Below are 23,256 nucleotides of genomic sequence, written 5' to 3' on the forward strand. Positions count from 1 at the left end.
TTGTCTATGGATTGAAATATTCAATATATTTAAAAATGTCAGTTATCTCCCAAATTACTCCACAGATTCAGTGGAATCCTAATTAAAATCCCAACAGACAGGGTCAGGCACAGTGGCTCACACCTGTAATCCCAGCACTTTGGGAGGATGAGGTGGGCAGATCACTTGAGGTCAGGAGTTCGAGACCAGCCTGGCCAACATGGTAAAACCCTGACTCTACTGAAAAAAAAAAAAAAAAGCTGTGTGGTGGCAGCCACCTGTTTCCAGCTACTCAGGAGGCTGAGGCAGGAGAATCACTTGAACTGGGAGGTGGAGGTTGCAGTGAGCTGAGGTTGCGCCACTACACTCCAATCTGGGTGACAGAGCAAGACTCCATCTCAAAAAAAAAAAAAAAAACCCACAGATAGGCTGATACTAAAATTTATAAGGAAATGCAAAGTTTTAGAATAATCAAAAGTTGAATAAGAAATGTGTTAGAGGACATACACTACAACATTTTATTATTTACTATAAATCTAGATTAAGTCATAAAAGATATCAGACCTATATAAAATATAGCGATCAATGGAACAGAATAGAATCTAGAAATTCACCTGGACATATATAGCCAATTAGTTTTGTTTAGATGTTCTATGGCTACTTTACTGAGACTCTATAGTGTTTGCTTAAGCATTTATTAATGCTCATATTTTAAAAATCTAAACAAAAGTCATCATTACCAAGTCTCATGACATAGAAATTTGGACTTCAATCATCCATTTGTTCAATGCAGAACAGACTTAGAACTATTTTCTAAAATATGTGTTTTGCCTATGAACACTCCCTTGGACCTTCTTTGTGCATTGGACTTGAATTTAGTCAAGTGGCCTACCTCTAATTAAAGCACAAAGGTATGTTCTTAATCAGTAACATAAAATAACTCTCATTCATTCAAGAAATATTTACTGAACAACTATATGCCAGGCAAGTCAGATATTACTTGGAAAGTATAACCTCTAAGACTACGTATCAAAAGTTTGATTGCAAAAATAATATTTACCAGAATAGCCTGAAATATATGTAGTCAAATTATTTCCCTACTTAATCTAGAATTGTTTTTTGTTATTTTTCACACAGGGTCTCAGTATGTTGCCCAGGCTGGCCTTGAACTTCTGGGTTCAAGGGATCCTCCCACCTCAGCTTCCTGCGTAGCTGGGACTACAGGTGCCCACCACTGCACACAGCTTTGTTCTTTTGATTAAGGCAGACTCTCAGATTCATACATACCTGGACCTCAGTTATGTTTCTTCACAGTTAACTCTGCTCTAGTACTATGTTCTATGACCTAAGCCAAACAGTGTTATAAGAAGCAATTGCAGCTTAACTAGCATCAACCCACCGAAATTTCTTCAAAACTACATTAAGCTAATACAGCTCTTTGGCTGTCCCCAGGTTCTCATGAGGTTAGGCTGTGGGCTAAATTTCTCATCTTTATTTTCATGAGCATGATGACAAAAGAAAACACTGATTATTTGAATCAATCTGAATGAACGTCTATTATCTGCAACTGGAAGAGCCTATGTAACACCTGCAGTTTTACAACAAAAATATTCCACAAAGCAAGTCCAGGGGGTTCCTCTAGTATTCTGCCTGGATTAGATATTGTCATCAGCTCTGGGTTCCAGGATCTCTTCTATACTTTATCTTCCTAGTAATCTCAGTAATTCCAGTGCTGGGGCCCAGCCATTTCCTTAGCTTTGAAATCCAACTCATATCAAACTACCTGACGATAGCTCCTGGGGTTATCTGATGGGCATATTGAAATGTAATGTGGTCCAAAATGGAATTCTTTATTCCCTTCTCTTAATTCCTCTTCCAAGACTTCCTATCTCCATAAATGACATTAGCATCCAATTCACCCACAAACCCAGGTATGTCCTTCATTCCTCCCTTTCCTGCAGGCTCCACAGCTAATCTATAGGCAAGTCCTGTCAGTTCTACATCTCCAGGCTTGCCACTCCCCTGCATCTCCAACCGTCTAGTTCAAGCCATCATCATGTTTCATTTGAGTCACTGCTAGAGCCTCTTGATTGGTCTTCTCAATTCTGCCCCTGCCCTTCTCTACTTTCTATTATACATAGCAGCCGGAGTGATATTCTCAAAAGATAAATCTAATCATATGAAGCTCCTACTAAAACTAACCAGTGGCTAGGTGCAGTGGCTCACACCGGTAATCTCAACATTTTGGAGGCCAGTGTGGGAGGATCGTTTGAGGCCAGGAGTTCAAGACTAGCCTGGGCAACATGGAGAGACCCTCATTACTACAAAAATTAAAAAATTATCCGGGCATGGTGGCACATATCTCTAGTCCCAGCTATGTGGGAGTCTGAGGTGGGAAGATCACTTGAACTCAGGAATCTGAGGCTGCAGTGAACTATGATTGCACCTCTGCACTCCAGCCTGGGCAACAGAGTGAGACTCTGTCACTAAAAATACATTTAAAAAATACAATAAGGGCTGGGCGCAGTGGCTCAAACCTGTAATCCTAGCACTTTGGGAGGCCGAGACTGGTGGATCACTTGAGCCCAGAATTTTGAGACCAAGCTGGGCAACATGGCAAAACCCCATCTCCACAAAAAATATGAAAAAAATAGCCAGGTGTGGTGGTGCATACCTGTAGTCCCAGGTACTCAGGAGGCTGAGGCAGGAGGATTGGTTGAGCACAGAAGGGCGAGCTGCAATGAAACCCTGATCACATCACTGCACTCCAGCCTGGGCCAGAGTGAGACCCTGTCTCAAAAAAACTAAAATAAAATAACTGGGAGTATTTCTTTCTTTCAGCTAAACCATGATCAATATAAAGGCCTTCATGATCTGTCTCCAACTAATTTACCAATCTTATCTACACAACTCCCCTCCTCACCACTGTTCTTCAGCTGTACTACTCTAATTTTTGTTAATAGAAAACCCTTTCCTGTCTCCTGGGCATTAAATCTTTTTTTCTTCTGCCTGGAATGCTCTCCTCCTGGAGTTTAATGAGGCCTGGCCCTTCTCACCTATGATCTCATCTTCCTCATTAGGTAGCACTTACATGCCACCTACTCAGAGACAGCCTTGGTTGCCAGCCAAATGGCTCTTTCTTTTCTTTTTTTGAGATAGGGTCTCACCCCATCACCCAGGCTGGAATGCAGTGGCATGATCATGGCTCTCTGTAGCCATGACCTTCTAAGCTCAAGCGATCCTCCCACTTCAGCTTCCCAAGTAGCTGGGACCACTGGTGTGTGCCACCCCACCTGGCTAAATTTGTTTTTGTAGAGATGAGGTTTTGCCACGTTGTCCAGGCTGGTCCCGAACTCCTGGGCTCAAGTGATCCACCTGCTTCGGCCTCCCAAAGTGCTGGGATTACAAGTGTGAGCCACCATTCCTGGCCCCTAATGGCTCTTTCTAAAGCACTCCTGTTCACCTTCCCCAGCTCACCATCTATTTCTTTATAGTGCTTAACAAGATGGGTAATTATCTTCTTTTTAATTGTTTGTCTGCTTCCTTGTTAATTTTCTTTCTTCCCACTAGACTATAATTTCCATGCTTTCACATTCCTTACTTGCATTTAGCATATTTTCTGGCACATAGTTGATGCTCAATAAATTCTTTTTTGTTTTTTTTTTAGAGACATGGTCTTGGTATGTCACCCAGGCTGGAATGCAGTGGCTATTCAACAGGCATGCTCACAACTCACTGCAGCCTCAAACTCCTGGGCTTGAACAATCCTCCTGCCTCAGGATCCTAAGCAGCTGAGACTACAGGCATACCACCACATCTGGCTGATTAAAAAAAAAAAAAAATAGAGATGGGGTCTTGCTATGTTGCTCAGGCTGGTCTTAAACTCCTGGACTCAAGGGATCCTCCAGCCTCAGCCTCCCAAAGTGCTGGGACTACAGGTGTGAGCCCCTGCAGCCAGCCTCAATACATTCTTGTTGAATAAACAAATAGCATTCAGTTGGAGAGAGATCTGCATGAAGAAAATGGCTCAACTATTTATGCCATGCACTGGATCAGGGGCTGCATAATGTGGTGCAACAGAGATGCCACTAAGGGTCAGACACTCCACCATCGGGCTCTGTCCTCTGTGATTGACAGAAGCTCCAAAAGCTTGTCATTGTGGGAGCTGCAATATCCTGGGTCCTTGGCTCTTCAGTCTACTTTCCATGTTTGTGCTATCTGCCTCCTAATCTTTCTCAGATAACTTGTACATTTACAGTTTCCCCAGCTCTACCCACAGACATTAATTTTCAGAAAAAGGTCTGAGCAAACACCAAGTAAGAGTGACAGCCTCTAGCATTAACTGTCCTTAAGGTGGTTGTTTTTTACCTGGCAAAAATTCTTAGCTAAGCCCAGGACGCTTTAGAGCAGGGGTTCTAAGTTTTTGTAACTCTTTTTTTTTTTCTTTTTTTTTGAGACGGATTCTCACTCTGTTGTCCAGGCTGGAGTGCAGTGGTGTGATCTCAGCTCACTGCAACCTCCACCGCCCAGGTTCAAGCAATTCTCCAGCCTCAGCCTCCCAAGTAGCTGGGATTACAGGCACCTGCCACCACGCCCAGCTAATTTTTGTAGTTTTAGTAGAGATGGGGTTTCACTGTGTTGGCCAGGCTGGTCTAGAACTCCTGACCTCAGGTGATCCACCCACCTCAGCCTCCCAAAGTCCTGGGATTACAGGCACGAGCCACTGTGCCTGGCCAATTTTTTGGAACTTTTGAATATTTTGTGGTAACTGCATTTATTATTTTGTAAATAACTATACAATTTGTAAAGGCCAGTTTTGGTGGAAAAACAAAATAAGGATGGAAATTATTACACATGCTGGAAATGGCTAATCTTTGTCCTCAAACAAATGTTTATTGGCTGTAAACAAACTTATTATATGTTAGTTCTGAAAGAAAAAACATAATGAAATAACTTGTACAAAATGCTGGAGATACATCTTCAAAGATTTTTGTCTAACAATTACGGAGGAAATGAAGATTACATGTAAATTATAAACTGAGAATTAAACAAATGCATGGACACACATGCCAAGTCTTTGGAATTATTGATAAGAATACAGCTTATTACAGATCCTTTCATCAAGAGAAGATACTGGGGTTTGATTTTCCTTTGACAACATTTTCAAAAAAGTTGATGGTACAAAACCATCAAAGTCACCATCACTATTTCCTGCTGAAACCCCAGCCAAATCTTCACCCCACCCCACTTAGTCACTTGAAAAAATCACTCAACATTAAAACCAAGTTCTTACACATCATTCAGGTAAGAGAGATAATTAGAAATTGAGGAAAGAAAGAAATCGCTTTAGAGTAATAAGGAATTGGCCAGGCACCTTGGCTCATGCCTGTAATCCCAGCACTTTGGGAGGCCAAGGCAGGTGGACCACGAGGTCAGGAGTTTGAGACTAGCCTGGCCAACATGGTGAAACCCCATCTCTACTAAAAATACAAAAATTAGCTGGTGACAGTGGCGGGCGCCTGTAATCCCAGCTACTTGGGAGGTTGAGGCAGGAGAATCGCTTGAACAAGAGCGAAACTCCATCTCAAAAAAAAAAAAAAAAATAGCCAGGCATGGTGCACACCTGTAATCCCAGCTACTTGGGAGGCTGAGGCAGAATTGCTTGACCCCAGGAGGTGGAGGTTGCAGTGAGCCAGGATCACACTATTGCACTCCAGCCTGGGCAACAGAGCAAGGCTCCATCTCAGAAAAAAAATAAAGAAAGAATAATAAGGAGTTGGCTCGTGCCTGTGGTCCCAGCTACTCTGGAGGCTGAGACAGGAGGATCACTTGGGCCAGAGAGATCACAGCTACAGTGAGCTATGATCGTGCCTGTGAATAGCCACTGCACTCCAGCCTGGGTGACATAGCAAGACGCTGTCTGAAAAAAAAGAATAAGAAGGAGCTCTGTAGGTAAATTAGAACAGACTTGTATTTGAGACCTTGCCTTCACTGCTGCCATGAAGTAGGGCATGGAGGGACCCTCAAGGAGGAAAAGCAGAGATCTCCAACCCCAACCCTATTCTATTTTGAATTGTCTGATGAATTGGGATGATTCCAACCAAGGTCCACTGGCATTTAAGAACACTAAAAATACCAGAGGGAGACTCACCTGAGTGAAAGAGGAGTCCAGTCAGTTGACCTGATTGCAAATGTGGGCAGAGAGGGGACAAGAAAATACAGTAAGTTTCCTGTCTCCTTTATATGGGGCTGGGTGCTGGGAATAATGAAGGTCATAGAGGTGGTGGTGTGCAGGCAGAGGCAGACACATTTTTGATGGAGTAATTGGTGAGGTCCTCCCTGGAGACTGAGATCTAAATGATGAGGTAAAGAATGGGGGCAGGAGAATGCAAGACTGAGGGAATGAGGACCTGAGTCTTTTTTTTTTTTTTTTTTTTGAGACAGAGTTTCAGAGTTTCGCTCTTGTTGCCCAGGCTGGAGCACAGTGGCGCGCTCACTGCAATTTCCACCTCTTGGGTTCAAGCGATTCTCCTGCCTCAGCCTCCTGAGTAGCTGGGATTACAGGTGCCCACTACCACCCCCGACTAATTTTTTGTAATTTTGGTAGAGACAGGGTTCCATCATGTTGGCCAGGCTGGTCTGGAACTCCACCTCAGGTGACCCACCCACCGCAGCCTCCCAAAGTGCAGGAATTACAGGCACGAGCCGCCATGCCCGGCCAGAGGCCCTGAGGCTTTAAATGGCTTAGTGTGGTTGAGGAGATGAAAGAAGACCACTTGATAGAACACAGATGAAGAAGGAGGAGAGCACAGATTGGAAAAATGGGCAGGGGCCACCTCACACCAGCCTCTAAGGTGTGGTTAGGAGTTCACTCTTTGCTTTAAGAACAATGAAAGCCCTGAAAGGTTTTAAGCAAGGGTATGACTTGGTCGGATCACTCTGGATGTTGTCAAGAGAAGGGACTAGAGAGAAGATGGGAGCTTTGAGGTCCATTAGAGGCGAGGCCGCTGCAATGGAAGAGCTGGATAAAGCGTTCTTGGAAATTCTGAAGGAGGATGGCCCGAAGAGGAAAACACTGGATTTCTGCTAATAAAATCAAGCTTGATGGGATTAGGTGGGGCGGCTCAAGGCCAAGAATTTAAGACCAGCCTGGGCAACATAGTGAAACCCCAGTATTTACAAAAAATAAAAATTATCTGGGTGCGTTGGTGCGTGCCTGTAGTCCCAGCTACTTTGGAGGCTGAAGTGGGAGAATCACTTGATCCTAGGAGTTGGAGGCTGCAGTGGAATTATTGCACCACTGCCTAAAATGAAAGAAATAAAAAGTTGGGGCTCAGAAAATTCATCAAAAAATAAAAGGGGCTGGGTGCGGCAGCTCACACCTGTAGTCCCAGCACTTTGGGAGGCTGAAGCAGGTGGATCACTTGAAGTCAGGAGTTCGAGACCAGCCTGGCCAACATGGTGAAACCCCATCTCAACCAAAAAATACAAAAATTAGCCAGGCGTGGTGGTGCGGGCCTGTAGTCCCAGCTACTCAGGAGGCTGAGGCATGAGAATTGCTTGAGCCCCAGAGACAGAGGCTACAGTGAGCTGAGATTTCACCACTGCACTCCAGCCTGGGCAACAGGGTGAGACCCTGTCTGAAAAACAAACAAATAAATAAAAGGGATACATGCATGTTGGTGAGGCAAGTCATATTTGTTATTCCTGTAGACAGGTGCTTTCTAGCCATAGTTGAACTAGGGTAGTTGCATCACTAGACTTTCAGGGCCATTTTTTTCTCTGTAAAGAACTTCTTTAGCGTGAAGGAAATTATTTCCTCCAGGTGACAAATGGCATTTGAGTATTTCAGAGTCACAATTCAGAATATTTATGTAAGCCAGATGGTAGCAAGAAGAGGATAAACCAGGACTGGCAGAGGTGGAACTTATTCCAAATACAAGAGGGACACTGCTACCCTGTTCTTCCCAGGATGTCACCCCCATCTGCCACCCCCCTGCCCTTCCTTCCACAGCTCTTCCCTCTCCTTCCCTCCTCACCCTTTCATCATCTCACCCTGATTCAAACCAAATATACAGAGCCAATCTTGGAGGGAAATCTGTTGTCATCCAAGACAACTGGTCGGTTGCAAAACATATCGGACGGTCAGCCACACATGCTGAGCAAGCACACGTAGGTAACACTAGAGAAGACTGTCCTGGCTCTAGAGGAATGCCGAGGTCTGGGGTAGAGCCTGCCCTGGTGTCTCCCAGCATTTCCTACAATCCCTGCAGTTAGGAGAACCAAAAATTCAGATGTCATCCTTGACAACTCCCTCTCTTCCCCTAGCCCTCGCATAAAATCCATCACCAAATCTTGTCAGTGTTCCTCCTAAAGATCTCCCAAATCTGCCCCCTCCCTCCACTGCCACCCCCTCCATACCACCCCAGCCAAGCTCTTTCTCTGCTTTCCCCTGAGCTCTACAAAAGCCTTCTCCCTGGCTTACCCCATGGGCCCCTTTCAAATCCATTCTCCACATTGCAGCCAGAGAAATCTCTCAAAACGCAAACTTGTCACTTTACCCTTCTCCTGTGGGCATAAAACTTTTCATTGCTTCCTTTTGTTTTACGATACAGACCAGATTCCTTACAAAGCCAAGGCTGCCTCTTCTGGTCCCCGCCCAGCCCTGCAGCCTATGAGTGCTGCCAGCCTTTGATTTCTCTGCCCCAATTACACTGGCATCGCATGGTCTCTTACCCTCTGCATATTCCCTCCCGTGTGTGGTTCCTCTGCCGCAAATGCTCTACTCTCCCCACTTTATATTTTTACTCATTTTCTGAACACCAGCTCATGGATTTCGCGGAGAAGCTTTCCCTGACCTCCTAACTAGGTCAATCCCCCTTACACAGCAGCACACACCTGTCCTTCACAAGGGTGATCACACTCACACCCCTGCATTCATTTGCACGATTATTGGGTTAAAACCTGTCTCCCTGGCACCAGTCACAAGACTCCAGCTTCTCTCTGCCTGTCTGCCCAGGAAGCAGAAGATGAGACACATTAGATGATCAGGCTCAGAAGAGAAGGCAGAGAGAGTACGATGATGATCCTGACAGCAAAGCTGTGCCTGAGACCTGGTTGTCTAGAAGCAGAGCCCGAGACCAGGGAGCCCAGCTGCTTCTGATCACTGTAGCGCTGTTCTCAGGAAAGACCTGTGAGGGAGGAAGGGAAGTGCAGTGGAGGGCTCTGGACCCCAACCTACCTGGAGACAAGGGGCCAGCTTTTGTACCCCGGTATCAGCCAGTCATTGGCCGGAGCTGCCCCCACTCTTCCTGGGGGAAATGGGCTCATAATTTCCATAACTTCCCAGCAGGGCAGCTCTTCTCAGCCAAGAGCAATTCTCCTGAAACACAGGAAAAGGAGAGCAGCCGTGATGTGTTAGTGGCTCACACTCACAGCAGCTGGGTATGGGGATCTGGGCAAGGCACCACCGCATCTGCTACAGGATGGTAGCTAAGAGTTCTTTATATATATATATATATATATATACATATACACACACATACACATACCGAGACACACACATATATATGTGTATATATATATTTTTGAGACAGAGTCTCGCTCTGTTGCCCAGGCTTGTGTGCAATGGCATGATCTCAGCTCACTGCAACCTCTGCCTCCCGAGTTCAAGTGATTCTCCTGCCTCAGCCTCCCAAGTAGCTGGGGTTAGAGGTGCATACCACCACACCTGGCTAATTTTTGTATTTTTAGTAGAGATGGGGTTTCACCATGTTGGCCAGGCTAGTCTTGAACTCCTGACCTCAAGTGATTTGCCCACCTTGGCCTCCCAAAGTGCTGGGATTACAGGTGTGAGCTACCATCCTGGCCTATTATTATTATTTTTGAGACATGGTCTTGCTCTGTCACCCAGGCTGAAGTGCAGTGGCACCATCATGGCTTATGGCAGCCTCCACCTCCTGCACTCAAACGATCCTCCCACTTCAGCCTCTTGAGTAGCTGGGACCATAGGTGTGCACCACCACACCTGGCTAATTTTTTGTTGAGACAGGGTTTCACCATGTTCACCAGGCTGGTCTTGAACTCCTGGGCTCAATCAGTTCTCCCACCTCGACCTCCCAAAGTTCTGGGATTACAGGCATGAGCCACTGTGCCCAGCTAAGGGTTCTTCTTTTAAAAATACATATGGTAGGCTGGGTGTGGTGGTTTATGCCTGTAATCCCAGCACTTCGGGAGTCTTAAATGGAGGATCGCTTGAGCCCAGGAGTTAGAGACCAGCCTACGCAATATAGCGAGACTTATCTCTACAAAAAATACAAAAATTAACGGGGTGTAGTGGCCCATGCCTGTAGTCCCAGCTACTCCAGAGACTGAGGTGGGAGGATTGTGTGTAGTAGCCCATGCCTGTAGTCCAAGCTACTCCAGAGGCTAAGGTGGGAGATTGCTTAAGCCCAGAAGGTTGAGGCTGCTGTGAGTTGCGATTGCACAATTGCGCTACAGCCTAGGTGACAGAGCAAGACCTATCTCAAAACGTATATATAAAATAAAATAAATAAAATATGTAAAGGCCAGGTGCAGTGGCTTACACCTGTAATCCCAGTGCTTTGGGAGGCCAAGTAGGGAGGATCACTTGAGGCCAGGAGTTCCAGACCAGCCTCAGCAGTGTAATAAGATGCTCATCTCTACAAAAAATTAGCGGGGTATAATGACTTGCCTATACTTCTAGCCTCTGGGGAGGCTGAGGCAGGAGGATCATGTGAGTCCGGGAGTGCAAGGCTGCAGTGAGCTATGATTGCACCACTGCACTCTAGCTTGGGTGGCAGAGCATGACCCTGTCTCTTTAAAAAAAAAAGGGCGGGGGGAGAATTCTGATGATAAAAGAAGGTAAGTTAAAGAATAAGATTAAATGAAGGTAGAGGGGAGTTCTACTGGACATCTTTCCTTCTTTTTTCCCAGCCAATCAGAAGCACTGCACCAAAGTCAGAAATGGAAGTCAGTGAAACAAACAAGCAAGGGGATCCTGTCAGATTATAAAAGGATTACAGCAACATCCCACTTCCAGTGCTGCAAGCATTAGCAGGGTGGCTGTGATGTCTGCTGTCCAGCATACAAGCAATGATGTCTGCACTGAACCCTTCCTGCAGTGGGCTGGGTCTTTGTTTCTGTTTGTGTCTCCTCCAGATCTTGTTTTTCCAGTCCTTCTAGCAATTCTGTGAGGTACCCAATGTCTTTTTGGTGTACTTGTTTTCCATTCTAAATTACTATAATTAGTTTCTGTTGCTTACAACTAAGATCCCTGTAGTATGCCTTATCCGGGCCCCTGCTACACAACCCTCGGCTCCCCTCCACCTGCTGACTGCAGAGGATAGGATGGGCCAAATGCCAGCCGCATTTTTCCTGACCCCAGCCACCAGGCTGCAACCACAGTGGAGGGCTCCTCAGTCTTCTGGAGCTCTGAGGGCAGGTTGGGGGAAAGGAAGGGCAGGGTTCTGCCTTTAGATCAAAGCACTATGGATTCAGAACATGGGGAGGCTGTGGAGCAAGCCTTGGTCTATCAGAGCAAGCTTCCAGCATGATCCAGGATTGCTCAGGTGAAGATGGACACAGCCAACACATATCCTCTGCAGAAGAGGTGTGACTCACAAGCTCTTCCCCAACCAGCTGCTCATGGAGGAACATGTCAAGAGCTTAGCATTGTCATCCACTGCCTCAGCTTCCTATTGAGGGGCAGCCATGTCCTCGAGCCATGTCCAGACTTCTCACCACACTTAAGACTCCCATCTCCAGCACTACCAAGTACCCACCACCTCTGCAGTCATCCCAACTCATCTTGACCAAGCCCAGCCTCACATTGTTGAGAACAGAAGACTTCAGCAGAGGAAGGGGCCTCCCCGGTGCCTATTTTTCTCAGAATCCGGCTGCAGCAGAGGTCAGAGAGCCCTTTTAGAAAGGGGCATTTTTCTCACTTGCTTTCTTGTATTGTGACATCACCTCTGACATCTGTGCCTTGGGTAATCTGAGGATCATTGCACAATCTTCAGTCCTAAATTTCCATGGAATATGAATTTTCTATGCTTCACCTCTTACATTCCTTGCTTATATATCCCTGGCTCATTCCTACTGGTAAGAGCAAATTTCAGCAAGTTGGTGCACTTAATTCTTCCAGCTATTTCCCATATCCTCACCAATTAGTGCTTACCTGTTTAGCCTCCCAGGACTATTCTGCACTACATTTCAGATGCTTCCAGCCACCTCCTCTTTTAGCAGCTGCTATCCAAGTCTTTGTAGTATTGCTCACCATCTGAGGTTCATGAAATGGAAATTATGAACCAGATGATAATTTATCATGGTTCCTTGGTTGCAAGCAACGGAAACCAACTTCAGCTAATCAAACAAAAGGATAACTTGTTGAAAGGTTATCAGGTAGCTCACAGAGGAGACAGGCTGGAGAGCCAGTCTTGAAATAGAACTGGAACCAACAGAAACTGGCGAACTATTTTGTCTGAGAGTTGCTGAGGAGACAAGTGTCATCCAAGTGTTCATTTCTGATGATGCAAGATCCTGTCTCAGGAGACAGTCTGAGTGCTCCAGCCTAGGTCATGTGCCCATCTCTTGGCTATGAGGAAAAGCCCCTTGATTTACTGTCCTACCAAGAGTCCACACAAGGAGAGAGGGTTAAGTCCACAAATCAGAAATTGGGATGCTGTATCCAATAAAAGGGAAATGGAGTCTGAGCAATTAAAAAAATGGCCACTACAAGTACCTATGTTGCTGTACGTTCCATCAGCTCACCTCACCGCTGCAGAGACCACACAGGAAAGCTCTCCCACATATCCTGCCTGGCCTGCTCCATAATCATATGGCTTTGACCCCGTTACAGTAGGTAGCTAGTCAGGCATGAGCCCGGCAGATGAGAACTCCCCCATCGACCCCACCAGGAATATCAGGTGACCATCAGATGATGATCAGGCAGTTGTCACACTGTCTCGCTAAAATAATAACTGGTTGCAGCTGGTGCCAGAGAAAGGCAGTTTCCCGATATATAGAAACGCCTGAAGCTGGTAATCAGCAGCTTCCCGATAACATCTCAGGAGTTGTACGAGTGGGCTCATGCATGTGAACTGAGGCAAAATGGCAGAGTTTAACTGGTATATGTTCTCCTAGAGACATTCCACTGGTAAGGGAAGAATGCTTCAAGTGAGCATGCAGACAACTCCAGTAAACACACTGTACATGCTCCCCTCCCAAGTGCTAGCAGGCCACTGTGCCTGTGGACAGCCCACCCCAAGGGAGGAATCAGTGGAGAAGGGACACAAGACGCCAGAAGCATGCGAACGTGTAAAACCCCAAGTCAAAAGGTCAAACCACACACTTGTCTTTCAGATTGCCCACTTGGCCCTCTTCCAAGTGTACTTTCCTTCTTTTTGTTTCTGCTTTAGAGCTTTGTTTTTTTGAGCCAGAGTCTCCCTCTGTCACCCAGGCTGGAGTGCAGTGGCACGATCTCAGCTCACTGCAACCTCTGCCTCCCGGGTTCAAGCGATTCTCCTGCTTCAGCCTCCTGAGTAGCTGGAATTACAGGCACCCACAACCATGCCCAGCTAATTTTTGTATTTTTAGTAGAGACAGGGTTTCACCATGTTGGCCAGGCTGGTCTACGAACCCCTGACCTCAGGCGATCTACCCACCTTGGCCTCCCAAAGTGCTGGGATTACAGGCGTAAGCCACTGCTCCTGGCCTTTGCTCTAGAGCTTTTTAATAAACTTTCACTCCTGCTCTAAAACTTGCCTCAGTCTCTCCTTCTGCCTTCTGCCCGTCAGTCAAATTCTTTCTTCTGAGGAGGCAAGAATTGAAGTTGCTGCAGACCTGTATGAATTTGTCGCCAGTAACTCGGATACCCAACACCGGTAACAACCCCAGCTGCTTTTACATCAAGTTCCACTGACCCTGGAAGCTGACCAGTAATGGTGCTTAACAGGCTGCTAGAAGAGTCTCCAGGGTGCCCTCTGGGGGTCAAGAGCATGTATAACCTCTTAGAGGACAGGAACTTTAATGTAAAGGTTACTGAATGAACGAATCCAACCAGGCTGAGTCTCAGGATATGACACTCAAGTAGGTGTCTGATCTTCCCCATTGTACAGACAGCATCATCCGCTCAGGAACCTGGAGAAAGTACCTGGGGGCGTCAAGATTTCAGAGGTCATCAATCCAATGGCCTTCTGATTTGAATGATCTCCCTCCACTATCTTTCCCCATTCTCTGCTTCATTCAGCTCACTGGGCCATTACCTTCCCCTCCCTCTAGCAGTGATAGCCCCTTGCCCCCAGGGTCCAAGGATGGAACAGATGTTGGACTTCTAGTGATACAGTCCAGGAAGGCTCAAGAGGAGATGCCACTGTGCTTAAAGCATCCCATAAAAGTGGCTGGGAAATCCTGGTCCTGTTCTACTTCTGTGGTGGAAACTTTGCTTCTACACCCACTCAGCAAACCAGATTGTTCTCCTCTTGCTTGTAAGAAGTCCACAGGTCCTTTCAAATTTATTCCACAAATACTTATTCAGCATCTACCATATGTCAGGTACCATGCTAGGTACTAGTGATATTGCATCTACAGCTTCGGGGGAAGGAGACATTAATTAAACGAATGCACACAGATGTAATTAAACTGTGATGTTTGCTATGAGGGAAGAGCATGAGAAGTTTTAGAATAATGACTGGAGGATCTGTTACCTGCAGGTCAGGGAAGCTTTCCCTGAAGAACTGATGCTGAGCCGCTATCCAAGGGTCAATAGAATGAAATGAATAGGGGGGAGATAAGGAAGAGTACGCTTGGTAGAAGGAGCTGTGAAGAAGCAAAGTCCCGAAGGCGAGAAGAGCTTGTGGTGTTTGGAGTACGGAAAGACCTGGGTGCTGATGTGAGAGAGGGTCGGGGAGAAGGGCTCTGGATGAAGGGCCTGCTGGACCTGGCGGGGCTGGGACTGTGGTGGGGATTTAAGCTAAACGGATTTAAGCAGGCTGCTAAGTGGAGAATGGATTGAGGGAGGAGAAAGCATTCAGAGAGGAGACAGAGGAGTGGTTTGGACCTGGAGAAAGGGAAGTAGATGGGTCTAAGGGACGTGCTGGATTTGGAATTGAGAGGACTTGATAATGGATTGGAGGCCGAGGATTCCCGGGATTCTGACTTGCACACTTCTCTCTTTCGCATTTACAACAACGACCCGTTACAGACACCTCCCGTCCCGAGTGTAGCCTCATTATGGTCGGGGACGTTGTCTAGTCCTCTCTGTTCTAGGTGCACAGTAAATGAATCCATCCTCGGTGCATGAACAGCTGCTCTCCTCCACCCGGGAGAAGGCCTGCAGGTCTCACATCCCCCGGGAGGTGGCAGAGCAGGAAAACCAGCCGTCCAGTGGCCGGAACCCCGCTTCCTGCCGCGGGCGACTTTGACTCCCTGGGGAAATTTTTCCCACATTCCAAATTCCCAGAAAACAGCTCTTTCCCCAGCCTTTTGGAACTGCTTCAGTGGAGGGTGTGACATGACCAGGGAACTTCTCTTGGGGCCGAGGCCTGAACTGACTGAGTCATTTTGCGGCGAGGGCCTCTTTCTTTTCGGCGGCGACAGTTCTGCAGGAGCTTCCGTGTCGCATGGCCGGCCTTTCGCAGGGCGCCGCGCGGAGCCGACAGGGCCACCGGGGCCTTTCTCCCTGCTCTGTGGCTGCAGCCCAGGCACCAAAGAGACAGAGAGCCTAAGGGAGCCCTTCCCAGTCAAGTCCCGGGGAGGTTGCGGGGAGCCCAGAGAATGCCTCACCAGGAATCAAAAAATAGGTTTAGACGTGGGAAAGCTGGGTTAGAATATGAGAAAGAGACGGGCATGGCCCGGGAGGGGGAGACCGGTTCTGAAAGGCCAGGGGCAACAGGCTCAAAATACCTCTGGAGGATGTAGGTAAAGGACTGGGATTTACCGGCTGGGCGCGGTGGCTCACGCCTGTAATCCTAACACTTTGGGAGGCCGAGGTGGGCAGATCACTTGAGGTCAGGAGTTTGAGACCAGCCTGGCCAACATGGTGAAACCTCCTTTTTATTAAAAATACAAAAATTAGCCGGGCGCCTGTAATCCCAGCTACTCGGGAGGCTGGGGCAAGACAATAGCTTAAACCCGGGAGTCACGGGTTGCAGTGAGCCGAGATCGCACCACTGCACTCTAGCCTGGGTGAAAGTGAGACTCCGTCTAAAAAAAAAAAAAAGACTGGAATTTACCAAGGAAATACAGCTCTCTGAGTGAGGAAAGAGCAAACAGAAGGCTGGGGGCAGATGAAAGAATAGAGAACAAGGACCGAGTGAGGAACACAGAAAGCTGAAGGGCGCGTAAGGGGACACATTGCCATGAGGAGCGGAAATCAGAATCCAGAGTCATCTCACCTAATGTTGGTGATATGGTTTGGCTGTGTCCCCACCCAAATCTCATCTTGAATTGTAGCTCCCATAATTCCCACGTGTTGTGGGAGAGACCCAGTGGAAGATAAGTGAATCATGGTGGTGGATCTTTCCGGTGCTATTCTCGTCATAGTGAATAAGTCTCACGAGATCTGATGGTTTTATAAAGGGAAGTTTCCCTACAGAAGCTCTCTTCTCTTGTTTGCCACCATGTGAGACCTGCCTTTCACCTTCCCTCATGATTGTGAGGCCTCCCCAGCCATGTGGAACTGTGAGTCCATTAATCTTCTTTCTTTTGTAAATTGCCCAGTCTCTTTTCTTCCTCACCCCTCCTGCTTCTACTCCTTCTACTTTCTGGCCTCTTGCTCATTAAAGAGTAGGCAGAACTAGTGGTTCCCAGTTTCAGGAACTTCAGTACACTGACGACACGTATATCTCCCTCAACCTGACTCATACCTGAAGTGCCATAATTTAATTTCATAGCTGTATTAATCTAGGTTTATGCTCATATTTTAGTGTATATTACATATTTGATTAATTTTTTTTTCAACAAACATGTTTTCAACAAACATTCCATCGCACATACTCTGGAAGGATAATACGTTTACCTGTTATCAGTCATTTCCTCCTTAATTTTGATTCCTGGTTTCCATGTGTCACCTCTATCTGGTCTTGTGTAATAGATCCATACTTTGGTCTCCTGGTCAGGACTGCCCGATAGTGTCCGTCCTCTGAGTCTATTGGCAGACATTACCTGGCCTTGTCCTTGACCACTCCTTGCCTTGTAGTTCAACTGCTCCAGCCACCTTGCATAACCTGCAGTTCTCTGATGCATCATTCTGTATCACACACCTGCATCTTTGCTTGTTGCCTCTATTGCCTGAGGTATTTCTTCACCTGTTGTATTAGTCAGGATTCCCCAAAGAAGCAGAACTTATAGTCTGTGTGTGTGCGTGTGTGTGTATTTATTGAGACAAGGTCTTGCTCTGTCACCCAGGCTGAAGTGCAGTGGTGCAGTGGTGTGATCTTGACTCACTGCAACCTCCACCTCTTGGGCTCAAGCAATCCCCCAACCTAAGCCTCCTGAGTAGCTGGGACTACAGGCATGTGCCACCATGCCCAGCTACTTTTTTTTTTTTTTTTTTTTGGTGGAGTTGGAATTTCATCATGTTGTCCAGGTTGGTCTTGAACTCCTGGGGTCATGCAGTCCACCTACCTTGGCCTCCCAAAATGCAGGATTACAGATGTGAGCCACTGTGCCCAGCCCTGTATTTTTTTGTAATTATAGAAATTGCCTCATGTGAGGAGGCTAATCAGTCTCACAGTCTGCTGTTTGCAAGCTGGAGAACCAGGAAACTGGTGGTGTAGTTCAATCTGAGTCCAAAGGCCTGAAAACCAGGAGTGCCAATGTCCGAGGGTAGGAGAATATGGATATCACAGCTCAAATAGAGAGAGCAAATTTGCCCTCCTTCCACCCTTCTGTTCTATTTAGGACCTCAAGGGATGATGCCCACCTACATGGATGAGCACAGACCTTCTTTACTCAGTCTACTGATGAGCTAATCTCTTCCAGAAACACCCTCGCAGACACATCCAGAAATGTTTTATCACCTATCTGCACATCTAATTGACACATAAAACTACCATCACAAATTCACTCCTTGTCAATGTGGCACCCATATGCATTGCATCTCCTTAAACCATACTTAATCCCCAAATAAAAAGAATAACAAGATCCTAATTCTAACATGACATATTTATCTCATACTAATGCCTTCCCCAGAAGAGGAGATGAAGCTCTTGAGTGATGTTTACTGTTCTCCAGGTAAACACTATGACGTAAAATTAACTTAAATACCGATATAAAGTGAATACATCTTATGTTACATAATAAGGGAGTAAGAGAAGAAAGAAAATGAAGATATTTGCTTAAAACATGTGTACATATACACAAACATATAACAAAATGAGGAGGATATACTCATGTCAGTTACAGTCCTCATTTCCATAACTGGTCATGTGGTCACAGCTGGTATTGATCACTACCTTCTTCTACTACCCATTCTGTATTCCATTTGCCTTCAGCAAGCACTTCAGCTGGTCGAGGTTTGTTACCTGGTGGAGTGACACAAACCTTCATACCTGAAGGATCTGGGTCATTCATAGTCCTGCCTGGATTGCACTGTTGTAGTTTTCCGTTGACCTTAATCACAGGGTGTGGTAATACTAAGAGATGCCCTAAGAGGCCTCCTATATTCCAGACATACTCTTCCTTACCTCCATTGTGGAATGGAGGTCCAATTTCCCCTTTGGAAGTCTGGATCAGTCACCCCAACCAACACAGTAACTCCCTTCTTGGCCTATTGACTCAGAAGCATAAAGAGCCCAAAGAGGCTGGGTGGTAGTCTTAGCTTCCAGTTCAATTGAATCATTGTTGTGTTTCTTAATGGAAGCATTCCTCCCTCCAGAACTAAGACCTCTAGGCCAGCAGAGCATAAAATTGCAGGAACAGGAAACAAAAATTTTGCTAGTGGGTCACTAGGGGTAAGGGCAAGTGGTGCTGTTTCTATTTCCACCCCTTGATTCCTGGACCCTTGAATCTTGGCCCTCGGAGAAACAGCACCATATATTGGATGCTGATTCAGAGCACGTATAGCCTCCTGAATAGCCTTGCCCTGGCATCACAAGGCATTGCCACCTAGCTGGAGTGATAACTGAGACTAATCACCTCTTAAAGGCCCCGCTTCTCAATACTGCCATACTGGGGAATAAATTCTGACATGAATTTTGGAGGGCACAAATATTCAAACCAGAGCAGGTGGTAAACTTCATGTTGTGTGTATTTTACCTCAATTTCTTGAAAAAGCCATTAGAGCCACCGGTCGTAATTTGGGAATCTTTAGACTATATAGGTGACAACTAAAGTCATGATCTCACCGAGAGAGAGAACAGTAGAGGAAACTACTAGTTGTAGGGTTGGCAGAGTAAAAGGAAGATGCAAGAGGGCCTGTAACATCAGAGGGAAAACAGGAAGGAGTGGTAGCGTCAAAATGGATGAAAGAGAGCTCATCGTAGGGTCAGAAGCTACAGACACATCAAGAAAGAAGGACTAAGGGGAATCCTGTATTTAGCGACAGAGAGAGCGTTTATGACCTAGGTGGGGGCAGCTTCAGGGGAGAGGTGGGGTAGAATCCAGATTGCAATGGGGTGAGGAGTGTGTGAGCTGAGGAAGTAGGAAAAGAATGCAGCATCCTGAAAGCTTGTTTATGACTGAGGGAGAGGGAGAGGGAAGATGGTGATAAAGACAGATGCAGCCGGCTATCCTACGTTGATGACAAGATCACTAGCTTTGCAACTTGCCCCAAGGTCATGCTCACTCAAGCATCCTTTTGGACATACACAGATTCCAATGCCCATATGAACACCTAGCCCACCGACAGAGTAATGACTTGAGGAATCGGCATTCTAGTTGATACACTTTCCCTCAAAAGTTTGGTTAGCTCAAGGTTAGATCTGACAAGATCAAGTTTTTGAAAATGCAAAGCTCAAGACATTGAACTGTTTGGAGATCCCCACATGCCCACACTGCACCTCTCTTCTATGTCTTTCTTAAACCATCCTCCCTCCATGAAATGTCATCCCTCAGAAACACACAACTTGTTTTATTTTATTTTTAAAATTTTTTTGTAGAGACGGGGTCTTCCTATGTTGTCCGGGCTAGCCTTGAACTCTTGGGCTTAAGCAATCCTCCCGCCTTGGCCTCCCAGAGTACTGAGATTACAGGCATGAGCCACTGCACCTGGCCACAATTTGTTTTATTCTTACACATTCTTTGAGGCTCAGTTTAGTTTCGCTCCTGTTTCCCTCACTGAACAGCTTCTTGTTTCTATAGCCCTTGCTCCCAGCATATGTGTAGATGTTCCGTAAGTGCTTATGAAATTAGGGAGTAGATGGCAAAGAAAGATGGGGTTGAAAATGCTTAATGAATAACAGGACAAAAAATCCATTATTTAACGAGCAGTATTTATTGAACGTTTGCCAGGCACACACCAGGTACGACCGGTGTACAAAAAGATAGGGACCCCCTCCTTAAAGAGCATATTCATGGGAGTTCTTTTATCACACCTTTCATGGTTGAAAGGAGAATGGTAGTTATATTTGGCCTCTGTGCTTTCAAAATTATTTGTTCATACTTGAGGCTGGCACATTGTGTACAATAAATCTTTGTTGACCAGATGAATGAGCCTTAATTATAGAACTTATAATACGATTTTTTAGTTTATATGTGTGATTTTCTCCTCCACATCATGAGCTCTTGGAAGCCAGGAACTACACCTTACTCATGTTTGTTAACAGAATCTAGCACAGAGTTTTGTACATAGTAAGTGTCAAAAATGTTTATGCTGAAAGAATGAATTTCTAATAGAGGTAAGAGCAATGCATACACAGCCACACATACAAGTATTTTACATTCTCTTTTTCCTGCAATTTTTTTTTGTTTTTTTTTTTTACATAGGAAACCAGGTGAAAAATCAATTTCTTGTTATTGGTTTTTAATGGGCCTGAATGTTTCTGCAGCCATCCTCCACAGTTTCCTCTGGCTATGGCAAACAGACTCTCATTGCATCAATTGGGTTCCAAAGGATCTGGGAGGAAGCACATCAGTTGGGGGCTTGGTGCCCTTGGTCTCATAAAGCCTGTGACTGTGATGACACATAGCATTTCTTTGAAAGGGCAGGTGCTGGTTGATAGACAACACAGCTTTGCACCTGGAGCTTGGGAATGTGGGAAGTTTAGCTGAGGCTGCCCAGCTGAACTCTATGCTTCACTTTATTAAATTCTCCAATGAATATATTAAATTTACCAATATGTACACAAACAAGAGATACCCAGGGGATGTCTAGTCTAGACTTCCTCTCCTCTAGCCCTCTTATACAGCAAAAAACAGCAAACAAAAAAAACTTCTCTGTCCCTTTCCATGTTTGTCCTGCCTGCAGGGGAAATGGGTTTGTCTAAGCAAGGAAGAGGTTTTCCAGCAGGGTTAAGAGGGAAGGATAAATATATATATATATATATATATATATATATATATATATATATATATATATATTTTTTTTTTTTTTTTTCCTTTTCTTTTTTGAGGCGGAGTCTCGCTGTTTTGCCCAGGCCGGAGTGCAGTGGCACAATCTTGGCTCACTGCAAGCTCCGCCTCCCAGATTCACGCCATTCTCCTGCCTCAGCCTCCCGAGTAGCTGGGACAACAGGCGCCCACCACCACGCCCGGCTAATTTTTTGTATTTTTAGTAGAGATGGGGTTTCACTGTGTTAGCCAGGATGGTCTCGATCTCCTGACCTCGTGATCCGCCTGCCTCGGCCTCCCAAAGTGCTGGGATTACAGGCATGAGCCACCGCGCCCAGCCAGGATAAATATTTTAAATTTTGTTCCCCTTCAGCAATGGAATGCACTTGTCAAAGAACAGAAGACACACCCTCAGAGCTGCAGGAGTTATCATTTCAGAAGTTCTGGATGTTGCCACAGGGGCTGCCATGGTGACTGTAAAACTGGTTGAATCAGAGCAAAGATGACAGCCCTTCCTGCCTGCTCCTTGGCCAGCTCAGCTCCCTGTGACCTTGTCCTCTGGAAAGCAGCCCTCCAGCCTCCACACTTCCATGTTTTCCCCACCCTGGGTAGAAGCACTAATAGCTCATGATTCTTACTTCAGTGCATGTTCTTACTGCCCCTCTGCTTTGATGGGTAACACCAAGCAGATAGTCCAAGGTCAGCCAGCGAGGGAATGCCCTGGGTAACAGTTCTTTCTTGTGGGTCTTCCAGCGTTTGGCCTCAACTCCATAAACAGCGATGGGAAAGCCTCACACTTTCTTGATCTGCAGCCGGATTTCTGTTGAACCAGCCTGATTTCTTTCCTGCTCTCTTCAGAGGGTAGGGGGTTGTCCTAAAGCATATTCTGTTTTCCCCAAGGAAACGAGCTGGCTTCCTCTACAGCTATTTTTCTGCTCTTCATTACTTGTAAATTTCAACTCTCCAGCCTCCAGCTACGCAAATTTACAAACTATTATTAGTGGCTCTGTGGAAACTTCATATTTGAAATGTTTTCTGATAAAAGAACGGGGACATTCTTTGTTAAAAAATTATTTCAGAAATACTTAGCTCATTTCTCCCTATTCTAGCTGTTTTCCTCTTTGTTTCCCAGCTCACTGCCAGATGCAGTTTTTCACAGCTTTGCAAAACTGCTGTTTAATTTGACACAGTGTTAACAGTTATTAATCAAGGTGGTGGGAATATAGGTTTTAGTTACAGTATTATTTAGACTTTTCTGTAACTTTTATATTTATCAGAAAAGAACAACCATACAATAAATGGCTTTTTGTCCTCTTTTCACGGGGTTCTGTTGGTGGTTCTGTTGCTATCTCCGTTCCCAAGCTGTTAGCAGGACCACGCTGTTTCCTTTGTGTACAACAAGATCTCAGTGTTCCAGGGCGGTGTTTCTCCCACCTAACAGCCCAGACTTGCCAACCATTCTTGCTGGATTAGGAAATGAACCACTGATCCTAAAGATTAGAAAACAAAATAGGGAGATATAGGGTCCCCAAGGACTTCTCTATTTAACTCTACCTCGGATTACTAGCTTTGTTCCAACAACTTTGCTTCAGTTCCCAGAGAAAATAACCAGGCTCTTGAGGTGGGCTGACCCCACTAAAGCTGCTGGGGTGGTCTGGACCAAAACGCCACATCATATGACATTTGAGGGAGTTGAAGGTACAGGAGGAAGGTGTTGATTCCAGAGCTTCACATTTTAGCTAGACTTGGTTACACCCTTGTTTGACA

Source organism: Pan paniscus, chromosome 1 (assembly GCF_029289425.2).
Source record: "Pan paniscus chromosome 1, NHGRI_mPanPan1-v2.0_pri, whole genome shotgun sequence".
Classification (NCBI taxonomy): Eukaryota; Metazoa; Chordata; class Mammalia; order Primates; family Hominidae; genus Pan; species Pan paniscus.